This window comes from Pseudophryne corroboree, chromosome 3, assembly GCF_028390025.1.
Source record: "Pseudophryne corroboree isolate aPseCor3 chromosome 3, aPseCor3.hap2, whole genome shotgun sequence".
NCBI lineage: Eukaryota > Metazoa > Chordata > Amphibia > Anura > Myobatrachidae > Pseudophryne > Pseudophryne corroboree.
In genome coordinates, this window is record NC_086446.1 from 237433908 (window position 1) to 237459190 (window position 25283).

The window sequence follows — 25283 nt, forward strand, 5'->3', positions numbered from 1 at the left end:
CCCCCCCCCCCTTGAGGAGGGGTCAAAAGACCCCAAAATTCAGACTATCCAGAACAAGGGATACAAAAAAAAACAAAAACCTGACACTGGTCTAACAGACAAGAAAACAAAAACAAGCTGTAGCAACAACTTGTAACAGTGCCCTCCCCCTAACGGTGGCCACAGGACACAAGACAAGGAGAGAAAAAAAAAATCTCTTTTTTTTTTTTTTTTTAAATCAAGGCAAGAGTCAAAAAATTATTTATTTTTCTTCTTCTTCTTTTTACAAAGCTCTTTAGGTCTGACCAAGGTAATTCCCCAAACATTGTCTGAACTGATGGTACCACCCAGCAAGGCTGCGTTCAAATCAGAGACAGGTTTCTTACCCTTGGGAGCTGAACTTTCTGGTAAAGTACTATTATTAGAAGAAGAAGAAGTCAAAAAAGCACATCCTGCAGTCAAAACATCGGGCTGGGACTCTTGTGCAGAGTTTACAGTATTTGGTGGACTCTCAGCAGACAAGACGGGTGACTTAGAGGAACCTGAACCAATTTCTTTGGAACCGTATCTTTTAACAATTGCATCACAGAATGCTAGGGGATCCTGAAGAATGGGATCTTCAGCTTTCATTAGGCTGGTTGCCCACTCAGAAGGCTCTCCTCTAAAAGAATAAATCAGATAGAGCCCAAGGTTTTCTGAAGTGATGCCCAGAAATGGTCTAGACAACATAATAGTGTAATAGTGTTTGAAAAGCGCCAGAAATTGGGCGAAGTCCCCATCAAAGGTTATGGATGTTGAGATATCAGAGTCAGGATCTGTTTCCTTCTCATCTGACTGACTGGAGTGCTTTGCTAGGACCTGGTCACTATTGACCTTACTCGAGGCTGAGACTCTCTGAACCCCACCCGGGGCTGAGACTTTCTGAACCCCACCCGGGGCAGTGACTTTCTGAACCCCACCCGGGGCAGTGACTTTCTGAACCCCACCCGGGGCAGTGACTTTCTGAACCCCACCCGGGGCAGTGACTTCCGGGAACCCCGCTGGGGCAGTGGCCTCCGGGAACCCTGCTGGGGCAGTGGCCTCCGGGAACCCTGCTGGGGCAGTGGCCTCCGAGAACCCCGCTGGGGCCAGCACCTCGGATTCTTTTACTGGGACCGGGCCGTTGGCCTCCCTGACTGGGATCGGGCCATCGGCCTCCCTCTCTGAGTCGATAATTATCGAAAGTTCTCCCGGGACTATGACTTCCGGGACTTTTGCTGAAGCAATAACGTTCAGATCCTCCACTAATGCTATGCTTCTTAAGTTCTTTCCTGGGGAAGCGACTTCTAGACCCTTCTTTGGGGCTGCGTCTCTCGAGACCCCACTTGGGGATATTACTTCAAAGATCCCTTCTGGGGTTTTGCTTCTCGAGTTCCCCTCAAGAACTATGGTTTTAGAGACCCTTTCTAGGGTTGCGCTTTTCAAGTCCCTACCTGGGGTAACAGCTTCTGAGACCCCTTCCGATATGGACACCTGAACTATAATATTTGATGTCCCTCTATAAGCTAGGGCATCGGGTACCGCTCCAGCACTCTGGGCATTGGGTACCGCTCCAGCACTCTTGGCATCGGGTACCGCTCCAGCACTCTGGGCATCGGGCACCGCTCCAGCACTCTGGGCTACGGGCACCGCTCCAGCACTCTGGGCTACGGGCACCGCTCCAGCACTCTGGGCTACGGGCACCGCTCCAGCACTCTGGGCTACGGGCACCGCTCCAGCACTCTGGGCTACGGGCACCGCTCCAGCACTCTGGGCTACGGGCACCGCTCCAGCACTCTGGGCTACGGGCACCACTCCAGGACCCTGGGCTACGGGCACCACTCCAGGACCCTGGGCTACGGGCACCACTCCAGGACCCTGGGCTACGGGCACCACTCCAGGACCCTGGGCTACGGGCACCACTCCAGGACCCTGGGCTACGGGCACCACTCCAGGACCCTGGGCTACGGGCACCACTCCAGGACCTTGGGCATCGGGCACCACTCCAGGAACCTGGGCATCGGGCACCACTCCAGGAACCTGGGCATCGGGCACCACTCCAGGAACCTGGGCATCGGGCACCACTCCAGGAACCTGGGCATCGGGCACCACTCCAGGAACCTGGGCATCGGGCACCACTCCAGGAACCTGGGCATCAGGCATCACTCCAGGGACTTGCAACTCCGCTTCCACAGGAACCTCAAGAGAGGAGAGAAACATTCTCTTTTGATTCCTGAATCTATAATGGGGCTCCCTTGCCCAAGGACCCCAATTATAGGACAGAGAGCTTTTTTGTGTGGGTTGTGTGACAAGTGCCTCTGCCACAGTAGAGACAGGAGTAGGTCTTGTATCATGACTCAACTTGGCCAGAGGGCAAGACTCGTCACCACACTTTGGCTTGCGCAACTCACAGGTCTGCAGATAATGGCCTAAACCCCCACAATATAGGCATAAGTTTAAGTTTCTGCGACGCAGACACTCCTCTTCTGAGAGCCTGGGCCGCAGAAAACTTTTAAACCTTTTCTCTTCAATTAGACCAGAGGATTCTCTTGTCACCATACTGTGAGCAAGAGTCTCTTTAGAGATAGATGTACTCTCAACGACTTCTGGCAAAATGAGCAAGATTTTAGTCAGAAGGTTTTGCAGTTGCTTTAGGGATTGCTGCAAAACTTCTAGTCGCTCTGGTCTCAAAGCACTGAATACAGAGTTCAGAGCTGCGAGAGATGCCTGCAGGGCTTGCATAGTAGACATAGGAGGATTTAAAACTAGACGAGACAAGACAAGGCAAGACAAGGCAAGGCAAGACAAGGCAAGGCAAGACAAGACAAGGCAAGGCAAGGCAAGACAAGGCAAGGCAAGACTAAATTTTGCTAAACAAAACAAGACTTTTTTTTTTTTTTTTTTTTTAAACACCGGACTGGATTCTAAACACCGGACTGGATTCTAAACACCGGACTGGATTCTAAACACCGGACTGGATTCTAAACACCGGACTGGATTCTAAACACCGGACTGGATTCTAGACTAGACACTGGACTGGGCCAAAAAAGAAAAAAAAGTTTTATTTCTTTTTTGTGGTATGGCTGGTGATAATGTTAGGTTCCTGGTGCTCAGAACAAGGGAGATGTTATGAAGCGAGTCCAGAGCACCAGGACGTAACGCTGGGAAAGGGGAATGGAAAGGGAATAGCCCCTGGCGCCCTAACTCCGTTGTCTCGCCCGTGTGGTCAGAAATCCCCTGCGAGACTATGGTTGCTTGAGCCCATGGCAGCCGCGTTTGAAGGGCGGATTATGTCTGCCCAACTCCGATGCCCCCTCAGGTCTTAATGGGAGACAAAGGAAAATCCGAGACAGGGTGATAACAAGGGGCCCTCTGACTAAACAACCAGGCCAGGGGCTACAAGCTAACTGACTAAACCTGAGGTATGTGCGGTAACCCGCCAGGGAAAAGGACAACCAAAATCCACTAGTCCGTACTCCTACCCAGCACCGCTGGATACCAGAGTGGATCTGTGGGAGCGGAATCCTCCGCAAAAGCTCCGGAACACAAATAATAAAAGATAAATAATTAAGCGGCCAGCCGCAACACACGGCTACGCCGTGACTCACGAACACCACTGGATGTTCAAAGGTGCTCAGTCAGGACTCCAGGAACAGATGACGACTTCCGAGTACAGGACAACTGAGAACAGGAACGACCGGATACAGCAGGACTGGAAACACTTTCAGCAAACAGATTCAGCATTCAGGAAGCTCAGGAACTAGCAGGAACCAAGCTCAGAACTCAAGCAGACTGAAAACCCAGAAATATCACCAGCATCTGCGAACTGCAATCAGCCAGCATATAACAGAGAGGCCTAATTAATAATCCAGTGCAGCTGGCCTATTGCAGGACTCCAAGCTGACAAGATGCAATTAGCAGCCAGATGAGGCTGAACACATGGGAACAAGCTGCAATTGCACAGACTCACCAGCGGCAGCAGACAAGAGTAATCTAAAACAGAGCAATGGGAAATCCTGGCATGCAAGACAACTAAATAAACATAAAATAGAAATGAACCACTACCTGTGGTTCATAACAGTATCCCCTCCTTAAGGGTGAGCTCCGAGCACCCCATGACACCCACGGGGAACATAAACAGAAGTATAACATAAAATACATAACAAAAATGCAAAACAGGAATGAGCCACAGCCGTGGCTCATAACAGCGCCCACACGTGCTTCCTGTCTGCCGACCTCATCCTGCATGAGGAGAACCTGGATTCGGCCATCTCTGCCGCGGTTCCTCTTCCCAGTCACCGGAAGAGACCCCGAGTCCACAACACTTCCAAACCAGGTCAGTGGTGGTATTCGTGTAGTCCTCCAGTCGCCCGCGCAGACTTCGCTAGCACCGGGTTCACAAAACCTTAGTCATGACACAGTTCTGCTAAGCTAAGATACACTCCCAGAGGGTGGCGGCCTAGCGTGTGCAATGCTGCTAAAATCTGCTAGCGAGCGAACAACTCGGAATGACCCCCCATATCGACAAAGCAGAAATATGAACCTTGAGGGAGGCCAGACGAAGGCCTAAGTCCAGGCCCTGTTGCAGGAAGGCCAAAAGCTTGTCAGTACTGAACTTATATGCATCATAATAGTTAGTCGCACACCAGGCGAAGTAAGAATTCCAGACCCTATAATAAATCTGAGCAGACGCCGGTTTACGACGGTTCAACATAGTTTGAACAACCACCTCAGAAAATCCTTTGGCCCTTAGTATGGAAGCTTCAAGAGCCACGCCGTAAAAGCCAGCTGGGCCAAATCCTGGTGGACACAAGGGCCCTAAACGAGGAGGTCTGGGTGCTGTGGAAGTAGAAGAGGACGCTCTATCGAGAGACCCTGCAGGTCTGAGAACCAATGCCGTCTGGGCCACGCTGGAGCGATTAGAAGTAGAATTCCTCCTTCTTGCTTGAACTTCCTTATCACCCTGGGCAGAAGTGACACCCGGGCAGCCGAAAGTTCCATGGATTTGCCAGTGCGTCCACGAATGCTGCTTGAGGATCCCTTGTCCATGCTTCGAAGACCGGAACCTTGTGATTGTGTCGAGATGCCATCAAGTCTACATCTGGTAGGCCCCACTTGTCCACTAGGAGTTGAAAGACTTCTGGATGAAGGCTCCACTCTCCGGCGTGTGACTGAGGAAGTCCGCTTCCCAGTTGAGGACTCCTGGAATGAACACTGCCAATATGGCTGGTCGATGGCGTTCCTCCCAGCAACGTATTTTTGACACTTCCATCATTGCCATGCGGCTTCGAGCGCCGCCTTGATGATTTATGTACGCCACCATTGTGGCGTTGTCCGACTGTACTTGAACAGGCCTGCTCTGTACTAGAGGCAAGGCTAGTATCAATGCACTGAACACTGCCCGCAATTCCAGAATGTTTATCGGGAGGAAAGATTCCTCCCTGGTCCACCGACCCTGAAGAGAGTGTTGCTCCAACAATGCGCCCCAACCGCGCAGACTGGCATTCATTGTCAGAAGGACCCAGTTGGAGATCCAGAATGGACGACTCCTGCACAGATCCTGATACCCTGACGGCGGAGTAGGGCCGTCATGACCGCCATGACCTTAGTGAAAACTCGAGAAGGCGAGGTCAGACCAAAAGGCAAGGCCTGGAATTGAAAATGTAGGTTGCCAATAGCAAACCGCAGGTATTGCTGATGCGACACTGCAACAGGTATATGCAGGTAAGCATCCTGTATATCCAGGGATACCATGTATTCCTTGGTCTCCGGGGCCAGAACAATAGAGCGAAGAGTTTCCATACAGAATTTGGAAACTTTCACATATTTGTTTAGAGACTTGAGGTTGAGAATGGGCCGAGAAGATCCATTTGGTTTCGGAACTAGGAACAGCGTTGAATAGTGCCCTGTGCATCTCACTACCACTCCCGTATCCAGGAGGGATGGGATTGTACCACCAGATGGAGAGTTTGTGCTTTTACCGGATCCAAAGGGATGTTTGTTCAGCAAAACTGGCGAGAGGGACGTTTCTTGAAAGAGATGGCGTATCCGTGAGTGACGGCTTCCCTTACCCAGGTGTCCGAAGTTGATTGTAGCCATACCTGAGCAAACCGTAGAAGTCAGCCTCCCACCCTGGCATCCCCCAGAGGGTGGCCCGCCCCGTCATGCAGCAGGCTTGTCTGTTTTGGCAGCAGGCTGATGGGCAGCCCAGGCACGTTTATGTTTGGGCTTAGTGGATTTGGAAGTGCGAGCCTGTTTCAGGTATGCCTGACCCTTTGCTTTACCGGGAGGTTGAAAGGAATGAAAGGAAGAACTCAGCCTTCGGTACCAAAGGAGAAGTACTGGGCAGACATGCAGTCGTAGCAGACGCTAAGTCAGCGACAATCTTGTTGAGATCTTCCCCAACAAGAATGTTTCCCTTAAAAGGGTTAACCTCCAAGGTCTTTTTTTAGTCCAGATCTACCGACCAGGACCGCAACCAGAGGATCCAGCGAGCCAGAATAGACGTGGTAGACGCTTTGGCCGCTAGGATACCTGCATCCGATGCTGCCTCATGAATATAATGAGAGGCTGTAACAATGTATGAAAGACACTGTTTTGCATTATCAGGAAAATTAGACGGTAGTTCCGCTTCTACTTCCTGAACCCAGGCCTCTATAGCTTTAGCAGCCCAAGAGGCTGCAATAGTAGGCCTATGCACAGCTCCAGCCAGAGTGTAAATGGACTTCAAGCAACCCTCCATACGCTTATCCGTCGGTTCCTTCAGAGATGTGACGGTAGTGACAGGCAGAGCAGATGATACCACCAGGCGTGCGACCTGTGAGTCCACCGACGGCAGTGTTTCCCAATTTTTGCTTAACTCTGCAGTGAGGGGATAACGAGCCAGTATATTCTTAGACAGAGAGAATTTCTTACCTCAATATTCCCAGGATTCCTGACGTATGTCAACTAAATGGTCAGAGTAAACTAATTTAGTAACCTTCTGACGCTTAAACTTATCTGGTTTCTTAGAGGGAGCCGGTGGCTCTTCGTCATCATCAATTTGAAGAATCAGCCTTATTGCCTCTAAGAGGTCAGGAACATCCACTTGGGTCAGGGATTCCCCATCAGAAGCATCTGCATCAGTGTCTGAGGGATCAGTATATGCGCCACCTTCATCAGATGAAGTATCTGTAACATGAGTGGATTGTGAGGACGTAAGGGCCCGCTTAGATGACATCCATGGCATGAGCACTGCAGTCACGGAACCCTCACCCTGATGAGTTGACATTATAGGAAAGTTTTACATTAGGGTGGAATAGTACAATATAAGCAGACAGAATACCTAACAAAAATCCCCCTGGATAGTGTGACTACAGGCAGAGCACACACGGAGGATTTAAGAGGTAAATGGTGACTGTAACACACAGAAAAAATACCAACAGAGTATATCCTGTGATAAACACTATGGCCCTCATTCCGAGTTGTTCGCTCGGTATTTTTCATCGCATCGCAGTGAAAATCCGCCTAGTACGCATGTGCAATGTTCGCACTGCGACTGCGCCAAGTAACTTTACTATGAAGAAAGTATTTTTACTCACGGCTTTTTCTTCGCTCCGGCGATCGTAATGTGATTGACAGGAAATGGGTGTTACTGGGCGGAAACACGGCGTTTCAGGGGCGTGTGGCTGAAAACGCTACCGTTTCCGGGAAAAACGCAGGAGTGGCCGGAGAAACGGTGGGAGTGCCTGGGCGAACGCTGGGTGTGTTTGTGACGTCAACCAGGAACGACAAGCACTGAAATGATCGCACAGGCAGAGTAAGTCTGGAGCTACTCTGAAACTGCTAAGTAGTTAGTAATCGCAATATTGCGAATACATCGGTCGCAATTTTAAGAAGCTAAGATTCACTCCCAGTAGGCGGCGGCTTAGCATGTGTAACTCTGCTAAATTCGCCTTGCGACCGATCAACTCGGAATGAGGGCCTATATTATATGAACACCCTGACGCACTTAGCCCCCATCAGGGTTCAGAATATAGGGATAGCAGTGTATGTGAGATACACGGAATGGAAATCACACAGCAGCTACTGGCACACACAAAGTCACATGAACAATGCAGAAATGATCACAAATAACAATAAAACTGCACTGGACTAGCAATACTTTAGTAAACACACTACTCAAGTAAAGCTAATTACATACCTCCCAACATGCTGGTGCTGCAAGGAGGGACTCTTTGCGCGGCTGAGCCGCACGGCGCCGAAAAGGGGGTGTGGTCTAATGGAAAGGGAGCGTGGCTTTGTGTGGGTGACGCGAATGCGAGCCACGCCTCCAAATTTCGTCACAGTGGGGGCACAGCCAGCATTCTGTGAGCCGCTGGCCATGCCCCCAGTCCCTCTCCCTCACTGGAATAGACGCTGCGGCCCGCGGGAGGGACAGCCCCAAAAAAGCGGGACTGTAAATCGGGATAGTTGGGAGGTATGTAATTAGGTATATAGACATATCAATGCACAGTAAAGAATGGATGTATATCAGAGGGTATTTGTACTAAATATCCCTTACAATGTGCACTTGTTCTTAACTAACGCTGTCTAAAGACATGCAGAATACTTAAAGAGTCCTGTAAATGCACAGCACTGAAGATGCACGCTGCTTGACAGAGGAGGCATTGCCCAGCTGTCCCAGATCAGCGCAGCTGTGTGTATTGGCGCCCAAACACTGACAGGGAGTGAGGGAGAGAGAGAGATGCAGCTCCAGGGAGGGTACATTAGCAGTAAATGGTGCCCTGGGGCTGGGGCTACAGGTCAGAGTCAGATCCCCTTGCTGCACTTCACCACCGGGTACTGTGGGCCTTATGGAAACGGATTAATGCTACAATCCGACCTGTACCCTTGCCCTGGTGGTCTAGTGGGGTCCCTGCATGGCCACAGTGTCCACGCCAGTGCGCACGGTCTGCCTCCCATAGACCACGCCGGATCGCGGTTTGCAGCGGGTCAAGCCTGGGGGACCCTCTTACCTCCTCCTTGCAGCAGCCACGCAATCCTGGAGAGCAGCGGCGGTGTGTGTGCCCTATGTAAGAACCGGAGCCCTCCGCTGTAGTTACCCGGCAACCAGGGCGCGGGAGTATACAGCGCCACTGGGGGGTGAGGGAGCCGCAGCACGATGTGTCAGAATGACACAGCACTTTTAAGTGCCTATGCTGCGGCTCTTGAAGCCTTCTTTCTTCAAATGAAAGCTCTTTTCAGGGCTGCCCAGTGCAGCCCTCCCTGTTGTTAGCCTGCACTGCAGGCACCAACTTACAAACTGAGCTCCTGTGCACGGAGGCAGGGTTATAGAGGAGCCGGCGCTGTGCATCTTGGGAACAGTCAAAGCTTTTAACCTGTTGGTGCCTCAGATCAAGATCCAACTCTACACCCTGATGTTATCCCTGTGGAACCCCAGTGTACCCCGCTGCAGAAATATCTGTAATGTATGGGCATGGTCAGATTTTAAAAACAATAAATCTTGGGGAAAAAAACTTGTGATCTGTGAAACAATAAATTGCGAGCACAGATGTATGGGCCCCTTTAGTGTGCCTTGAGGACCAAGGTTGGTAATGCCTGCTGTAGGTGGTAATCTTAAATCAGGTGCTGGAATTTATTTTTGGGGCACCTGACATATAAAATGCATTCTATACGGTAAGCATACACGGTGGCCAACTCGCTGATCAATTGGTCGGTCTGCAAGTAATGACTGGGCAGGCGTATGAATTTGCCCACTCAGCTATGAGGTAAGTCCCTGCAGCCAGTGTGCAGGCGATCGGCAGGGCACCTGTACACAGAGCCAGACATGATGCCGATATACATGCGCCCTGGGTGCCGGATTTGTATGGGTGCAAGACCTCCATTCAGCTCCCTCAGCCAGCTGCAATAAGCCCCCGTTGTGTGGAATCGCTGCTTTCTGCTTTGCCGGCATCTAAGATTTTCGGATCCATTATGCTGTCTGCTGCAATTTAGATCTATCGACTGCACAGCAGTGTATTGTGAGCCTGCCAGATCGGTTGTGTCTATGTTACCTTCATGATCAGGACTTGGAAGTGACAGAAGAAGAGGGTAGGAGAGAACTTCCGCCCTTACAGCACCTGAGTTTTTTGTCCGTTCTCCATTCGTTTGAGGTAAAAAAAAATTCTATGCACCATTGGACGCTCGCCACGCTTTTGGCTCTGTGTCTCGCTCCACTCCGCTCGCCACAGGTTACTATTCCAAATAGTTTGTGACATGAACCCAGGGGCTTATGGGAAAGGTCCTCTCCACGAAGGGAACCTAGACCCTACCCTGCCAGATCCCGGGGCAGCAGCAGCTATATATCACACTGACAGCCTACAGGATGTCCTATTGCACAGGTTCTCAAACTCGGTCCCCACACAGTGCATGTTTTGCAGGTCACCCAGCAGGTGCACAGTTGTATTTATTACTCACTGACACATTTTAAAATGTCCACAGGTGGAGCTAATTATTTCACTTGTGATTCTGTGAGGAGACCTGCAAAACATGCACTGTGTGGGGTCCTAAGGACTGAGTTTGAGAACCTGTGTCCTATTGAAAGCTCTCCGTAGCAGCACAGCCCACATCCCAGCAGTCTTCTATCCTACACACATAAACCATGTACATAACGTGCTTTTATATGGGTTCTCTATCTTCATACCTGTCTATACCTGTAGCTGCAAACGTCTCTGGTGCTTATTTGGGTCATCAGATGGCTCAATACAGTGGGAGTATTTTAATTCACTTTATTTTTTAAAGCTACCAGCTCCATAGCTTACTGACTACTCAAAGTAGTCTAAATAATAACTACTTTAAATAATCAGAACATTTCTGTTTAGACTATAATGCACAGCACAACCATGCCAGATTATTCATGTTTCAATTTTCCTGTTGGATTATTGTTACTACTTGCACAGTGGTGTATTCATGTATAAGAAACATTGGGGCAGATGTATTAACCTGGAGGAGGCATAAGGAAGTGATAAACCAGTGATATGTGCAAGGTGATAAAGGCACCAGCCAATCAGCTCCAATATGTAAATTAACAGTTATAATCTGATTGGCTGCTGCCTTTATCACATTGCACATATCACTGGTTTATCACTTCCTTATGCCTTCTCCAGGTTAATACATCTGCCCCATTGCTAGATGGATTATTAATACATTCTATATGCAGTCTCTCTCTCTCTCTCTCTCTCTCTCTCTCTCTCTCTCTCTATCCGTTATACCAGCACTCACATGCTTACACATGGGGGGAGATTCAAATGTGTGAAAAGTCAGTTGAGAGTCTGCTTATTCCTATCTAACAGACAGCAAAAAAACAGACACCCAACCGACTTTTCAAACATTTGAATTCCACCCATAGAATACTTAGCCAGGTGTCCAGTTGTGCTGCCCTGAGGCAGTGCGTCTAATAGCGGTTCCAAAGTATACATGCCCCCCCAAGAAAAAGCAACAATAATCTAGATCCGCCCCTGCCTGCAAGAATTATTACTGTGTAGCGCAAGATGTATATGGGATACTAATGTGTGGCATAATGTGTTATAAAGGGGCTGTGTGGCATATTGTGGATAAGGGGCTCTATTGTGTGATATAACGTGTGGCGTAATTTGGATAAAAAAAAATGTTGTATGAGGGGCCCGCCAAATTACTGCCTCGCCCCGGGTGCCAAAAATCCTAGTTTCGGCCCTGACCCCACCCACATCTGACTCTCATGTGTCACTTCTGGGTCAGAGCCAAGATCATTAACCGTAACCAAAACCCCTAACCCTCTATCTACGGGATGCGGTCAAGATGCCGCCGGCCGGAATCCCGGCGGTCGAAATACCGACGCCGGAATCCCGACCGCCACAATCCCGACATATTCTCCCTCCGTGGGTGTCCACGACACCCATAGAGGGAGAATATAATAGTGTGCCGAGCGTAGCGAAGCACCGTGCCCGCAGCGTGGCGAGCGAAGCGAGCCCGCAAGGGGCTGCTTTTCCGCTCGCCACCCCTGACGGGATTGTTGACCGCCGGGATTCCGGCCGGTGGCATTTAGTACTGATCCCCTATCTACAGCCTAACCCCTACCTTCCCACCCGCAGCCTAATCCGAATATCGAACTTCTGACAATGTCAACATTTCACTTGTCAACATTTTAACAATGGTGACATACTTGTTAACATTGTGATGTTGACATTTTGAGTACATCGGCACCCCTGTCTTTAATTGCTGCAATGCCCGCGATGCAGTATGCCACACACCATAATGCCCGTGACACATTATGCCACACACCACAATGCCTGTTAGAATTATTTTGGCTTAGTTGCATAGCTCCGAGGCAGCCATCTGTGGCGCCATCTTGGCTTAAGTGGGGATCCAACTCTGACGCCACTGTTGGGAAAGCGCAGCAGAGGTTGTTTTTCCTCAGGCAACTAAGGAAGTTCAACATCCCCCAGAAGCTCCTGCTTCTATTCTACTCCGCGATTGTGGAGTCGGTACTGTGCTCCTCGATACTGGTATGGTACGGCTCAGCCAGCGTGAGGGACAGATGCAGGCTCCAAAAGGTGGTCAGAACCGCAGAGAAGATCATCGGGGCCGACCTTCCCTCAGTCCAGGACCTGTACCTGTCCAGAGCTAAAAAGCGAGCAACGAAGATACTAAAAGACCAGCTACACCCCGGCCACAGCATGTTTAACTTGATTCCTTCAGGCAGGCGTTACAGGGCCACCCCCACCAGGTCCACTAGAAGCCTCAAAAGTTTCTTTCCCCAAGCGGTCCACCTATCTGTATGACTTTACTTGCCCCCCCCCCCCCCCCCCCCTGCTTATCTGTTACCTACTTGGCTGATGTATAGCAAACTGAAGACAAATTTCTAGTATATGCAAGTATACCTGGCCAATAAAGCTGATTCTGATTCTGTTATAATTATGCCACACACAGCAATGCCCGTGATACATTATGCCACACACCACAATGCTCCTTACACATTGTGCCCCACAGTAAGGCTTTCAATTACTTTTAAATTACCTGCTCACTACTAGGGGTTTCGTGCGCTGGGTTCCATGCTCGTTGCAAGGGATTTTATTTTCTGGGTTCCATGCTCCTTGCCAGGGGTTTCATGCTCGGAGTGTCATGCTCGTTGCCAGGTGAGTAATGCTCATTGCCAGAGGTGTCATGCTCGTTGCCAGGGTTTGCCTGGCGCCTCCATAGTGGCTGCAGGGGCTGTAGTTACGCCAGTGAAAACCAGTGTAAAATGTTGGCAAGAACAATGCCAGACTAAGGGTACCAGAACAATTGCACACTGACACTCGTAGTCCCAGAACAATACCAGACTGACACTTGGGGTACTAACTAAAAGATGCTGATTAGTACTTCCCTAGAAAAGGTGGAGCAGACAACAGCAACACGTAGCTTTCCAGCTATTGTGAAACATGACGTGTCCACATACACCTTTGCTCAAACAGCTCTATGCACTATGGGGCAGATGTATTAAGCTGGAGAAGGCATAAGGATGTGATAAACCAGTGATATGAGCAAGGTGATAAAGGCACCAGCCAATCAGATCCTAACTGTTAATTTACATATTGGAGCTGATTGGCTGGTGCCTTTATCACCTTGCACATATCACTGGTTAATCACTTCCTTATGCCTTCTCCAGGTTAATACATCTGCCCCTTTGTGACTTATCAGCACCAACCCTTCTGCCAGAGACTTTTCCCCAAAATATGTGTTTTAATTGCATTGGCAATGCAAAAAAGGAAGATACAAGGGTATCTGTGTGCAACCTAATATGCAAAAGGCATAAGACAGAGTTCTGACATGAGCGACCACATCAGGACTCACGCCAGTTGGAATTGTAACCTGTGACGGGCCACGTGACTAAAGCGTGGCGAGTGAAGTGAGCCTGCAAGGGTAGACGTTTCAATGTTCTGAACAAGTTTAATGATGTTCTGAAACAGATGGGAAAGGGGCCGCCGATGCGGGTTGCAGCCGGGTAGCACCCGTGTAAGTAATGCTCATTGCCAGAGGTGTCATGCTCGTTGCCAGGGTTTGCCTGGCGCCTCCATAGTGGCTGCAGGGGCTGTAGTTACGCCAGTGAAAACCAGTGCAAAATGTTGGCAAGAACAATGCCAGACTAAGGGTACCAGAACAATTGCACACTGACACTCGTAGTCCCAGAACAATACCAGACTGACACTTGGGGTACTAACTAAAAGATGCTGATTAGTACTTCCCTAGAAAAGGTGGAGCAGACAACAGCAACACGTAGCTTTCCAGCTATTGTGAAACATGACGTGTCCACATACACCTTTGCTCAAACAGCTCTATGCACTATGGGGCAGATGTATTAAGCTGGAGAAGGCATAAGGAAGTGATAAACCAGTGATATGAGCAAGGTGATAAAGGCACCAGCCAATCAGATCCTAACTGTTAATTTACATATTGGAGCTGATTGGCTGGTGCCTTTATCACCTTGCACATATCACTGGTTTATCACTTCCTTATGCCTTCTCCAGGTTAATACATCTGCCCCTTTGTGACTTATCAGCACCAACCCTTCTGCCAGAGACTTTTCCCCAAAATATGTGTTTTAATTGCATTGGCAATGCAAAAAAGGAAGATACAAGGGTATCTGTGTGCAACCTAATATGCAAAAGGCATAAGACAGAGTTCTGACATGAGCGACCACATCAGGACTCACGCCAGTTGGAATTGTAACCTGTGACGGGCCACGTGACTAAAGCGTGGCGAGTGAAGTGAGCCTGCAAGGGTAGACGTTTCAATTAGAGATGAGCGCCTGAAATTTTTCGGGTTTTGTGTTTTGGTTTTGGGTTCGGTTCCGCGGCCGTGTTTTGGGTTCGAACGCGTTTTGGCAAAACCTCACCGAATTATTTTTGTCGGATTCGGGTGTGTTTTGGATTCGGGTGTTTTTTTCCAAAAACACTAAAAAAACAGCTTAAATCATAGAATTTGGGGGTCATTTTGATCCCAAAGTATTATTAACCTCAAAAACCATAATTTACACTCATTTTCAGTCTATTCTGAATACCTCACACCTCACAATATTATTTTTAGTCCTAAAATTTGCACCGAGGTCGCTGTGTGAGTAAGATAAGCGACCCTAGTGGCCGACACAAACACCGGGCCCATCTAGGAGTGGCACTGCAGTGTCACGCAGGATGTCCCTTCCAAAAAACCCTCCCCAAACAGCACATGACGCAAAGAAAAAAAGAGGCGCAATGAGGTAGCTGTGTGAGTAAGATTAGCGACCCTAGTGGCCGACACAAACACCGGGCCCATCTAGGAGTGGCACTGCAGTGTCACGCAGGATGGCCCTTCCAAAAAACCCTCCCCAAACAGCACATGACGCAAAGAAAAAAAGAGGCGCAATGAGGTAGCTGACTGTGTGAGTAAGATTAGCGACCCTAGTGGCCGACACAAACACCGGGCACATCTAGGAGTGGCACTGCAGTGTCACGCAGGATGTCCCTTCCAAAAAACCCTCCCCAAACAGCACATGACGCAAAGAAAAAAAGAGGCGCAATGAGGTAGCTGTGTGAGTAAGATTAGCGACCCTAGTGGCCGACACAAACACCGGGCACATCTAGGAGTGGCACTGCAGTGTCACGCAGGATGTCCCTTCCAAAAAACCCTCCCCAAACAGCACATGACGCAAAGAAAAAAAGAGGCGCAATGAGGTAGCTGTGTGAGTAAGATTAGCGACCCTAGTGGCCGACACAAACACCGGGCCCATCTAGGAGTGGCACTGCAGTGTCACGCAGGATGTCCCTTCCAAAAAACCCTCCCCAATCAGCACATGATGCAAAGAAAAAGAAAAGAAAAAAGAGGTGCAAGATGGAATTATCCTTGGGCCCTCCCACCCACCCTTATGTTGTATAAACAAAACAGGACATGCACACTTTAACCAACCCATCATTTCAGTGACAGGGTCTGCCACACGACTGTGACTGATATGACGGGTTGGTTTGGACCCCCCCCAAAAAAGAAGCAATTAATCTCTCCTTGCACAAACTGGCTCTACAGAGGCAAGATGTCCACCTCATCTTCACCCTCCGATATATCACCGTGTACATCCCCCTCCTCACAGATTATCAATTCGTCCCCACTGGAATCCACCATCTCAGCTCCCTGTGTACTTTGTGGAGGCAATTGCTGCTGGTCAATGTCTCCGCGGAGGAATTGATTATAATTCATTTTAATGAACATCATCTTCTCCACATTTTCTGGATGTAACCTCGTACGCCGATTGCTGACAAGGTGAGCGGCGGCACTAAACACTCTTTCGGAGTACACACTTGTGGGAGGGCAACTTAGGTAGAATAAAGCCAGTTTGTGCAAGGGCCTCCAAATTGCCTCTTTTTCCTGCCAGTATAAGTACGGACTGTGTGACGTGCCTACTTGGATGCGGTCACTCATATAATCCTCCACCATTCTATCAATGTTGAGAGAATCATATGCAGTGACAGTAGACGACATGTCCGTAATCGTTGTCAGGTCCTTCAGTCCGGACCAGATGTCAGCATCAGCAGTCGCTCCAGACTGCCCTGCATCACCGCCAGCGGGTGGGCTCGGAATTCTGAGCCTTTTCCTCGCACCCCCAGTTGCGGGAGAATGTGAAGGAGGAGATGTTGACAGGTCGCGTTCCGCTTGACTTGACAATTTTGTCACCAGCAGGTCTTTCAACCCCAGCAGACCTGTGTCTGCCGGAAAGAGAGATCCAAGGTAGGCTTTAAATCTAGGATCGAGCACGGTGGCCAAAATGTAGTGCTCTGATTTCAACAGATTGACCACCCGTGAATCCTTGTTAAGCGAATTAAGGGCTGCATCCACAAGTCCCACATGCCTAGCGGAATCGCTCCGTGTTAGCTCCTTCTTCAATGCCTCCAGCTTCTTCTGCAAAAGCCTGATGAGGGGAATGACCTGACTCAGGCTGGCAGTGTCTGAACTGACTTCACGTGTGGCAAGTTCAAAGGGCATCAGAACCTTGCACAACGTTGAAATCATTCTCCACTGCACTTGAGACAGGTGCATTCCATCTCCTATATCGTGCTCAATTGTATAGGCTTGAATGGCCTTTTGCTGCTCCTCCAACCTCTGAAGCATATAGAGGGTTGAATTCCACCTCGTTACCACTTCTTGCTTCAGATGATGGCAGGGCAGGTTCAGTAGTTTTTGGTGGTGCTCCAGTCTTCTGTACGTGGTGCCTGTACGCCGAAAGTGTCCCGCAATTTTTCTGGCCACCGACAGCATCTCTTGCACGCCCCTGTCGTTTTTTAAAAAATTCTGCACCACCAAATTCAAGGTATGTGCAAAACATGGGACGTGCTGGAATTTGCCCATATTTAATGCACACACAATATTGCTGGCGTTGTCCGATGCCACAAATCCACAGGAGAGTCCAATTGGGGTAAGCCATTCCGCGATGATCTTCCTCAGTTGCCGTAAGAGGTTTTCAGCTGTGTGCGTATTCTGGAAAGCGGTGATACAAAGCGTAGCCTGCCTAGGAAAGAGTTGGCGTTTGCGAGATGCTGCTACTGGTGCCGCCGCTGCTGTTCTTGCGGCGGGAGTCCATACATCTACCCAGTGGGCTGTCACAGTCATATAGTCCTGACCCTGCCCTGCTCCACTTGTCCACATGTCCGTGGTTAAGTGGACATTGGGTACAACTGCATTTTTTAGGACACTGGTGAGTCTTTTTCTGACGTCCGTGTACATTCTCGGTATCGCCTGCCTAGAGAAGTGGAACCTAGATGGTATTTGGTAACGGGGGCACACTGCCTCAATAAATTGTCTAGTTCCCTGTGAACTAACGGCGGATACCGGACGCACGTCTAACACCAACATAGTTGTCAAGGACTCAGTTATCCGCTTTGCAGTAGGATGACTGCTGTGATATTTCATCTTCCTCGCAAAGGACTGTTGAACAGTCAATTGCTTACTGGAAGTAGTACAAGTGGGCTTACGACTTCCCCTCTGGGATGACCATCGACTCCCAGCGGCAACAACAGCAGCGCCAGCAGCAGTAGGCGTTACACGCAAGGATGCATCGGAGGAATCCCAGGCAGGAGAGGACTCGTCAGACTTGCCAGTGACATGGCCTGCAGGACTATTGGCATTCCTGGGGAAGGAGGAAATTGACACTGAGGGAGTTGGTGGGGTGGTTTGCGTGAGCTTGGTTACAAGAGGAAGGGATTTACTGGTCAGTGGACTGCTTCCGCTGTCACCCAAAGTTTTTGAACTTGTCACTGACTTATTATGAATGCGCTGCAGGTGACGTATAAGGGAGGATGTTCCGAGGTGGTTAACGTCCTTACCCCTACTTATTACAGCTTGACAAAGGGAACACACGGCTTGACACCTGTTGTCCGCATTTCTGGTGAAATACCTCCACACCGAAGAGCTGATTTTTTTGGTATTTTCACCTGGCATGTCAACGGCCATATTCCTCCCACGGACAACAGGTGTCTCCCCGGGTGCCTGACTTAAACAAACCACCTCACCATCAGAATCCTCCTGGTCAATTTCCTCCCCAGCGCCAGCAACACCCATATCCTCCTCATCCTGGTGTACTTCAACACTGACATCTTCAATCTGACTATCAGGAACTGGACTGCGGGTGCTCCTTCCAGCACTTGCAGGGGGCGTGCAAATGGTGGAAGGCGCATGCTCTTCACGTCCAGTGTTGGGAAGGTCAGGCATCGCAACCGACACAATTGGACTCTCCTTGTGGATTTGGGATTTCAAAGAACGCACAGTTCTTTGCGGTGCTTTTGCCAGCTTGAGTCTTTTCAGTTTTCTAGCGAGAGGCTGAGTGCTTCCATCCTCATGTGAAGCTGAACCACTAGCCATGAACATAGGCCAGGGCCTCAGCCGTTCCTTGCCACTCCGTGTGGTAAATGGCATATTGGCAAGTTTACGCTTCTCCTCCGACAATTTTATTTTAGGTTTTGGAGTCCTTTTTTTTCTGATATTTGGTGTTTTGGATTTGACATGCTCTGTACTATGACATTGGGCATCGGCCTTGGCAGACGACGTTGATGGCATTTCATCGTCTCGGCCATGACTAGTGGCAGCAGCTTCAGCACGAGGTGGAAGTGGATCTTGATCTTTCCCTAATTTTGGAACCTCAACTTTTTTGTTCTCCATATTTTATAGGCAGAACTAAAAGGCACCTCAGGTAAACAATGGAGATGGATGGATTGGATACTAGTATACAATTATGGACGGACTGCCACGGTTAGGTGGTATAAAAAAACCACGGTTAGGTGGTATATAATACAATTATGGATGGACGGACTGCCTGCCGAGTGCCGACACAGAGGTAGCCACAGCCGTGAACTACCGCACTGTACACTGGTTGATAAAGAGATAGTAGTATACTCGTAACAACTAGTATGACGACGGTATAAAGAATGAAAAAAAAACCACGGTTAGGTGGTATATATTATAATACAATTATGGTTGGACGGACTGCCTGCCGAGTGCCGACACAGAGGTAGCCACAGCCGTGAACTACCGCACTGTACACTGGTTGATAAAGAGATAGTAGTATACTCGTAACAACTAGTATGACGACGGTATAAAGAATGAAAAAAAAACCACGGTTAGGTGGTATATATTATAATACAATTATGGATGGACGGACTGCCTGCCGAGTGCCGACACAGAGGTAGCCACAGCCGTGAACTACCGCACTGTACACTGGTTGATAAAGAGATAGTAGTATACTCGTAACAACTAGTATGACGACGGTATAAAGAATGAAAAAAAAACCACGGTTAGGTGGTATATATTATAATACAATTATGGTTGGACGGACTGCCTGCCGAGTGCCGACACAGAGGTAGCCACAGCCGTGAACTACCGCACTGTACACTGGTTGATAAAGAGATAGTAGTATACTCGTAACAACTAGTATGACGACGGTATAAAGAATGAAAAAAAAACCACGGTTAGGTGGTATATAATACAATTATGGTTGGACGGACTGCCTGCCGAGTGCCGACACAGAGGTAGCCACAGCCGTGAACTACCGCACTGTACACTGGTTGATAAAGAGATAGTAGTATACTCGTAACAACTAGTATGACGACGGTATAAAGAATGAAAAAAAAACCACGGTTAGGTGGTATATATTATAATACAATTATGGTTGGACGGACTGCCTGCCGAGTGCCGACACAGAGGTAGCCACAGCCGTGAACTACCGCACTGTACACTGGTTGATAAAGAGATAGTAGTATACTCGTAACAACTAGTATGACGACGGTATAAAGAATGAAAAAAAAACCACGGTTAGGTGGTATATAATACAATTATGGTTGGACGGACTGCCTGCCGAGTGCCGACACAGAGGTAGCCACAGCCGTGAACTACCGCACTGTACACTGGTTGATAAAGAGATAGTAGTATACTCGTAACAACTAGTATGACGACGGTATAAAGAATGAAAAAAAAACCACGGTTAGGTGGTATATATTATAATACAATTATGGATGGACGGACTGCCTGCCGAGTGCCGACACAGAGGTAGCCACAGCCGTGAACTACCGCACTGTACACTGGTTGATAAAGAGATAGTAGTATACTCGTAACAACTAGTATGACGACGGTATAAAGAATGGAAAAAAAACCACGGTTAGGTGGTATATAATACAATTATGGTTGGACGGACTGCCTGCCGAGTGCCGACACAGAGGTAGCCACAGCCGTGAACTACCGCACTGTACACTGGTTGATAAAGAGATAGTAGTATACTCGTAACAACTAGTATGACGACGGTATAAAGAATGAAAAAAAAACCACGGTTAGGTGGTATATATTATAATACAATTATGGATGGACGGACTGCCTGCCGAGTGCCGACACAGAGGTAGCCACAGCCGTGAACTACCGCACTGTACTGTGTCTGCTGCTAATATAGACTGGTTGATAAAGAGATAGTATACAATACTACTAATATACTGGTGGTCAGGCACTGGTCACCACTAGTCACACTGGCAGTGGCACTCCTGCAGCAAAAGTGTGCACTGTTTAATTTTAATATAATATTATTTATCATGTACTCCTGGCTCCTGCTATAACAACCTGCAGTGCTCCCCAGTCTCCCCCACAATTATAAGCTTTATATACAATACATTGATGTGCAGCACACTGGGCTGAGCAGTGCACACAGACTGAGTCACTGTGTGACTGTGTATCGTTTTTTTCAGGCAGAGAACGGATATATTAAATAAAACAAACAACTGCACTGTCTCTGGTGGTCACTGGTCACTGTGGTCGTCAGTCACTAAACTCTGTCTGCACTCTCTTCTAATCTACAGTATCACAGCAATCTCTCTCTCTCTCTCTCTTCTAAATCTAATCTAAATGGAGAGGACGCCAGCCACGTCCTCTCCCTATCAATCTCAATGCACGTGTGAAAATGGCGGCGACGCGCGGCTCCTTATATAGAATCCGAGTCTCGCGAGAATCCGACAGCGTCATGATGACGTTCGGGCGCGCTCGGGTTAACCGAGCAAGGCGGGAAGATCCGAGTCGCTCGGACCCGTGAAAAAAAAAGTGAAGTTCGTGCGGGTTCGGATTCAAAGAAACCGAACCCGCTCATCTCTAGTTTCAATGTTCTGAACAAGTTTAATGATGTTCTGAAACAGTTTACCCTGGGGTCTGGGGGTCCCATGTTCTGAACTTGAACCGCTTTAAATATGTACAGTATATCAATATGTGGATAGGTAACCTGTTTTATTGCTTATGGTTTACATGTATATATACTCAGAAGTTCACAAACTGGGTGTCATGGTATTTGCAGGGGTGCCACTGCCACGGTTTGTAATTTCCTTACCAAAATAAATTATTTTTATGGTCAATGTGATAGGCAAAACCATTGCTGGCAGCGGACAATCGAAAAATATGTGAACGAACAGAAGCACAGCCCTGTCCACCTCCACATAACAGAACCTCAGGATAACAGATACACACTATATACTTAATTGAAGAACCAGCTGAAAAGTTGGGAAGCAAGTTTAGATGTATGCAGTCACTTTGTAAACATTCAGAATGTTGACAAAATTTACCACACTCATTTTAGATAGAGGAAGTGTTTCCAATTATTTCTCAAATCAATTCTCGCATGACACTAAAACAACCATTTATATAATTTTGCTTACATAATGAGCAGTTACAAACCTATCACAAATAAAATATGACACATACATGTTTTAAAAAGATTGAAAAGAATAAACAGTCAATATCAAAAGAAGTGGGAGAGAAATGCAGAAAAATCACTGTATGGAAAACATACCACTAAATGGAGCCTTGCGTCCTTTCAGTGCACAAATGGAGAGTTTCTTTCTGGGTTCATTATAAGTAATGAGCAATGTTGTGCAGCGATCTAGAGATGACGTGGTTCGGGTACTGTTAACAAGAGATTATCTCCACACTAGCAAGGACCACTAGACTGTACTAACAGGTTGAAATGCAGAGCTTGCCATGTCACAAACGAGATAAGCCTGAAACAGATAATTAACAAGGATTTCAAAGCCATTGCAGTTATAGCAACAGCTTCTGTTATGTTAATTAGGCAAGGCTTAAAAACTAGGTGAGATTTATCAAAGCGTGGCGGGAGATAAAGTAGTAACCAATCAGCTTCTAAATGTCATTTTACAGGCTGCGTTTAAAAAATGACAGAGGTTCATTGGTTGATTATTCATATCTATCTCCACTTTATCACTCTCCAAGGCTTAGTACATCTCCCCTGTATCTCTCCACAATTTATCTCTCTCCAAGCTCTGATAAATCTCCCCCTTACTGTCTAATTATGGACAGATAGGCCCTTGCTGCAGAGTGCAACAGATGTTTGATGACATATGCTTGTATCATGCTAAGTAGGTTGCAGTAGGAATTAACCCTATACCTGTAGGGCGTTATTCATCACATAACATTTAGATCATCATTTAAGCTGATTGTGAAGCCACTTTTTCACACCAATGGATAAAAGCAGTACAGATGGTGTAATGGTTAGCATTACTGCCTCACCGCACTGAGGTCATGGGTTTGATTCCCACCATAGCCCTAACTGTGTGGAGTTTGTATATTCTCCCCGTACTTGCATGGGATTCCTCCGGTTTCCTTCCACAATCCAAAAATATACTGGTAGGTTAATTGGCTCCTAAAAATATTAACCCTAGTGTGAATGTGTGTGTCTGTGTACATGTGATAGGGAATATAGATTGTAAGCTCCACTAGGGCAGGGACTGATGTGAATGGGCAAAATATTCTCTGTAAAGTGCTGCAGAATATGTGTGCGCTATATAAATAACTGGTAATAATACATGCTAATCATATGACGTTGGGGCTGTGACTGTGGGGTCTATGTACTAAGCCTTGGTGAGAGATAAAGGGATCTATTTACTAAGCCTTGGATGGAGATAAAGTACCAGCCAATCAGCTCCTAACTGCCATGTTACAGGCTGTGTTTGAAAAATGACAGGAGCTCATTGGCTGGTACTTTATCTCCATCCAAGGCTTATACCCCTTTTTCACTAGCTCAAAAAACACGGGTAAATGCACGGGGGCGTGCATTTACCCGTGTTTTTTGCTAGTGGAAAAGGGTCCCTCCGCAAAAACCCGGATCAAGTGACCCGTGAATCCTACCGAGTTAGCTACCTGGGTAGGACACGGGAATGATCCGGGTAGGGTTGTAGTGTAAACGGAAGCGGTGTCGCTCCCGTTTACACTGTATGGAAGGGAGGCGCTGGAAGGGTGTCGCTCCCGTTTACACTGTATGGAAGGGAGGCGCTGGAAGATCATGTGATCTCCCAGCACCGCCCCTGCCGCGTCACTAGCAGCGTCACCAACCCGGCAATATGCCGGGATAGTGACTGCTGATGGGAAAGGGGCCGCCGATGCGGGTTGCAGCCGGGTAGCACCCGTGTCAGGCTCCCGGCTGCGACCCGCATCGTAATGGAAAAGGGATATTAGTAAACAGACCCCAAAGTACCAGCCAATCAGCTCCCAACTGTCATTTTTTAAACACAGTCTGTAAAATGACAGGAACTGATTGGCTGGTACTTTATCTCCATCCACTTTATCTACATCTAATATTATGAACGATTTGGCCGTTTCTGATGGATCGGAACTACAAATCGTTCATAATAGTGCAGATCGTTCAGTGTCTGTGAACGATAACGATCATGATGCGCGGTCCCGCTGGTCATTGGTCGGAGCTTATGATCTACCCTGCTGCGGCAAAGATCTGATGCTATTATCAACGACAGCATGCTCCTGGATGTAGCCACTCCCAGGGACAAACGCAGGATTTATTCAGGGGGGTTTCCGTGGGTATGTATGTATGTATGTCTGTCTATCTATCTATCCGTCTATGGGGGTCATTCTGACCCGTTCGCCCGCTGCAATTTCTCGCAGCCATGTGAACGGGTCTGAACTGCGCATGTGTGCGGGCGACAAAGCGCAGGCGCATCGGTCACCGACGACGGCCATCGCCACGGAGCAGCGGTGAACGCAAGAAGATTGACAGGCAAAAGGCGGACCTGGGCGGCAACTCACCATTTTCGAGGAGTGTCCGGAAAAATGCAGGTGTGCCCAGCCGTTGAAGAGGAGGGTTCCTGATGTCAGCTCCAAGCCGGATCATCGCACTGGAAGAGTAAGTCCTGAGCTGTGCAGAGACAGCACAAGCGATTGCAGCCCTGCAATTACCTGGTCGCAGCAGTGCAAAAAATAGCCTGCGTGTGACCAGGTCGGAATGACCCTCTCTCTCTCTCTATATATATATATATATATACATATGTGTGTGTGTGTATATATATATGTGTGTGTGTGTGTGTGTGTGTGTGTGTGTGTGTGTGTGTATATATATATATATATATATATATATATACAGTATACATAAACAGCAAAGCATAATGACGAGTCTGTGTCATCCAATTTCTATGGGGGCACCGGCCACAGTTACCCTGCTGCTTTGGGAGTGCCAAGCCATCATGGAATTATATATATATATATATATATATATATATATAATGCTGTTAAAATGCCAGCTGTCAGTATCCCGGCATACAGGAGACCGATGCCGGAATCTCGACAGCCGGTGAAATACAGACTAACGGAATCCCGACACCCGTCTGAAGCGTGGCGAGAGCAGGGAGCCTGCGAGGGTACTCGCTTCCGACAGACGGGATGCCGCTATCAGTATACTGACAACCGGCATCCCGTGTGCCGGTAAAACACACAGATTCCATATATATATATAAATATAAAAC

At 48.2% G+C, this 25283-nt stretch overlaps 1 protein-coding gene across 2 annotated transcripts in view; it reads right to left on the reverse strand.

Moving 5' to 3' along the window:
- Positions 1–22526, reverse strand: part of SLC2A10 (solute carrier family 2 member 10) — a 65035-nt gene extending 42509 nt beyond the window's left edge. For both annotated transcript variants that reach the window (XM_063958930.1, XM_063958928.1), the window contains exon 1: positions 22307–22526. The gene's annotated coding sequence lies outside the window, so the exon portion shown is untranslated. The remainder of the gene's footprint in view (positions 1–22306) is intronic.
- Between the last annotated feature and the right edge of the window lie 2757 nt (positions 22527–25283).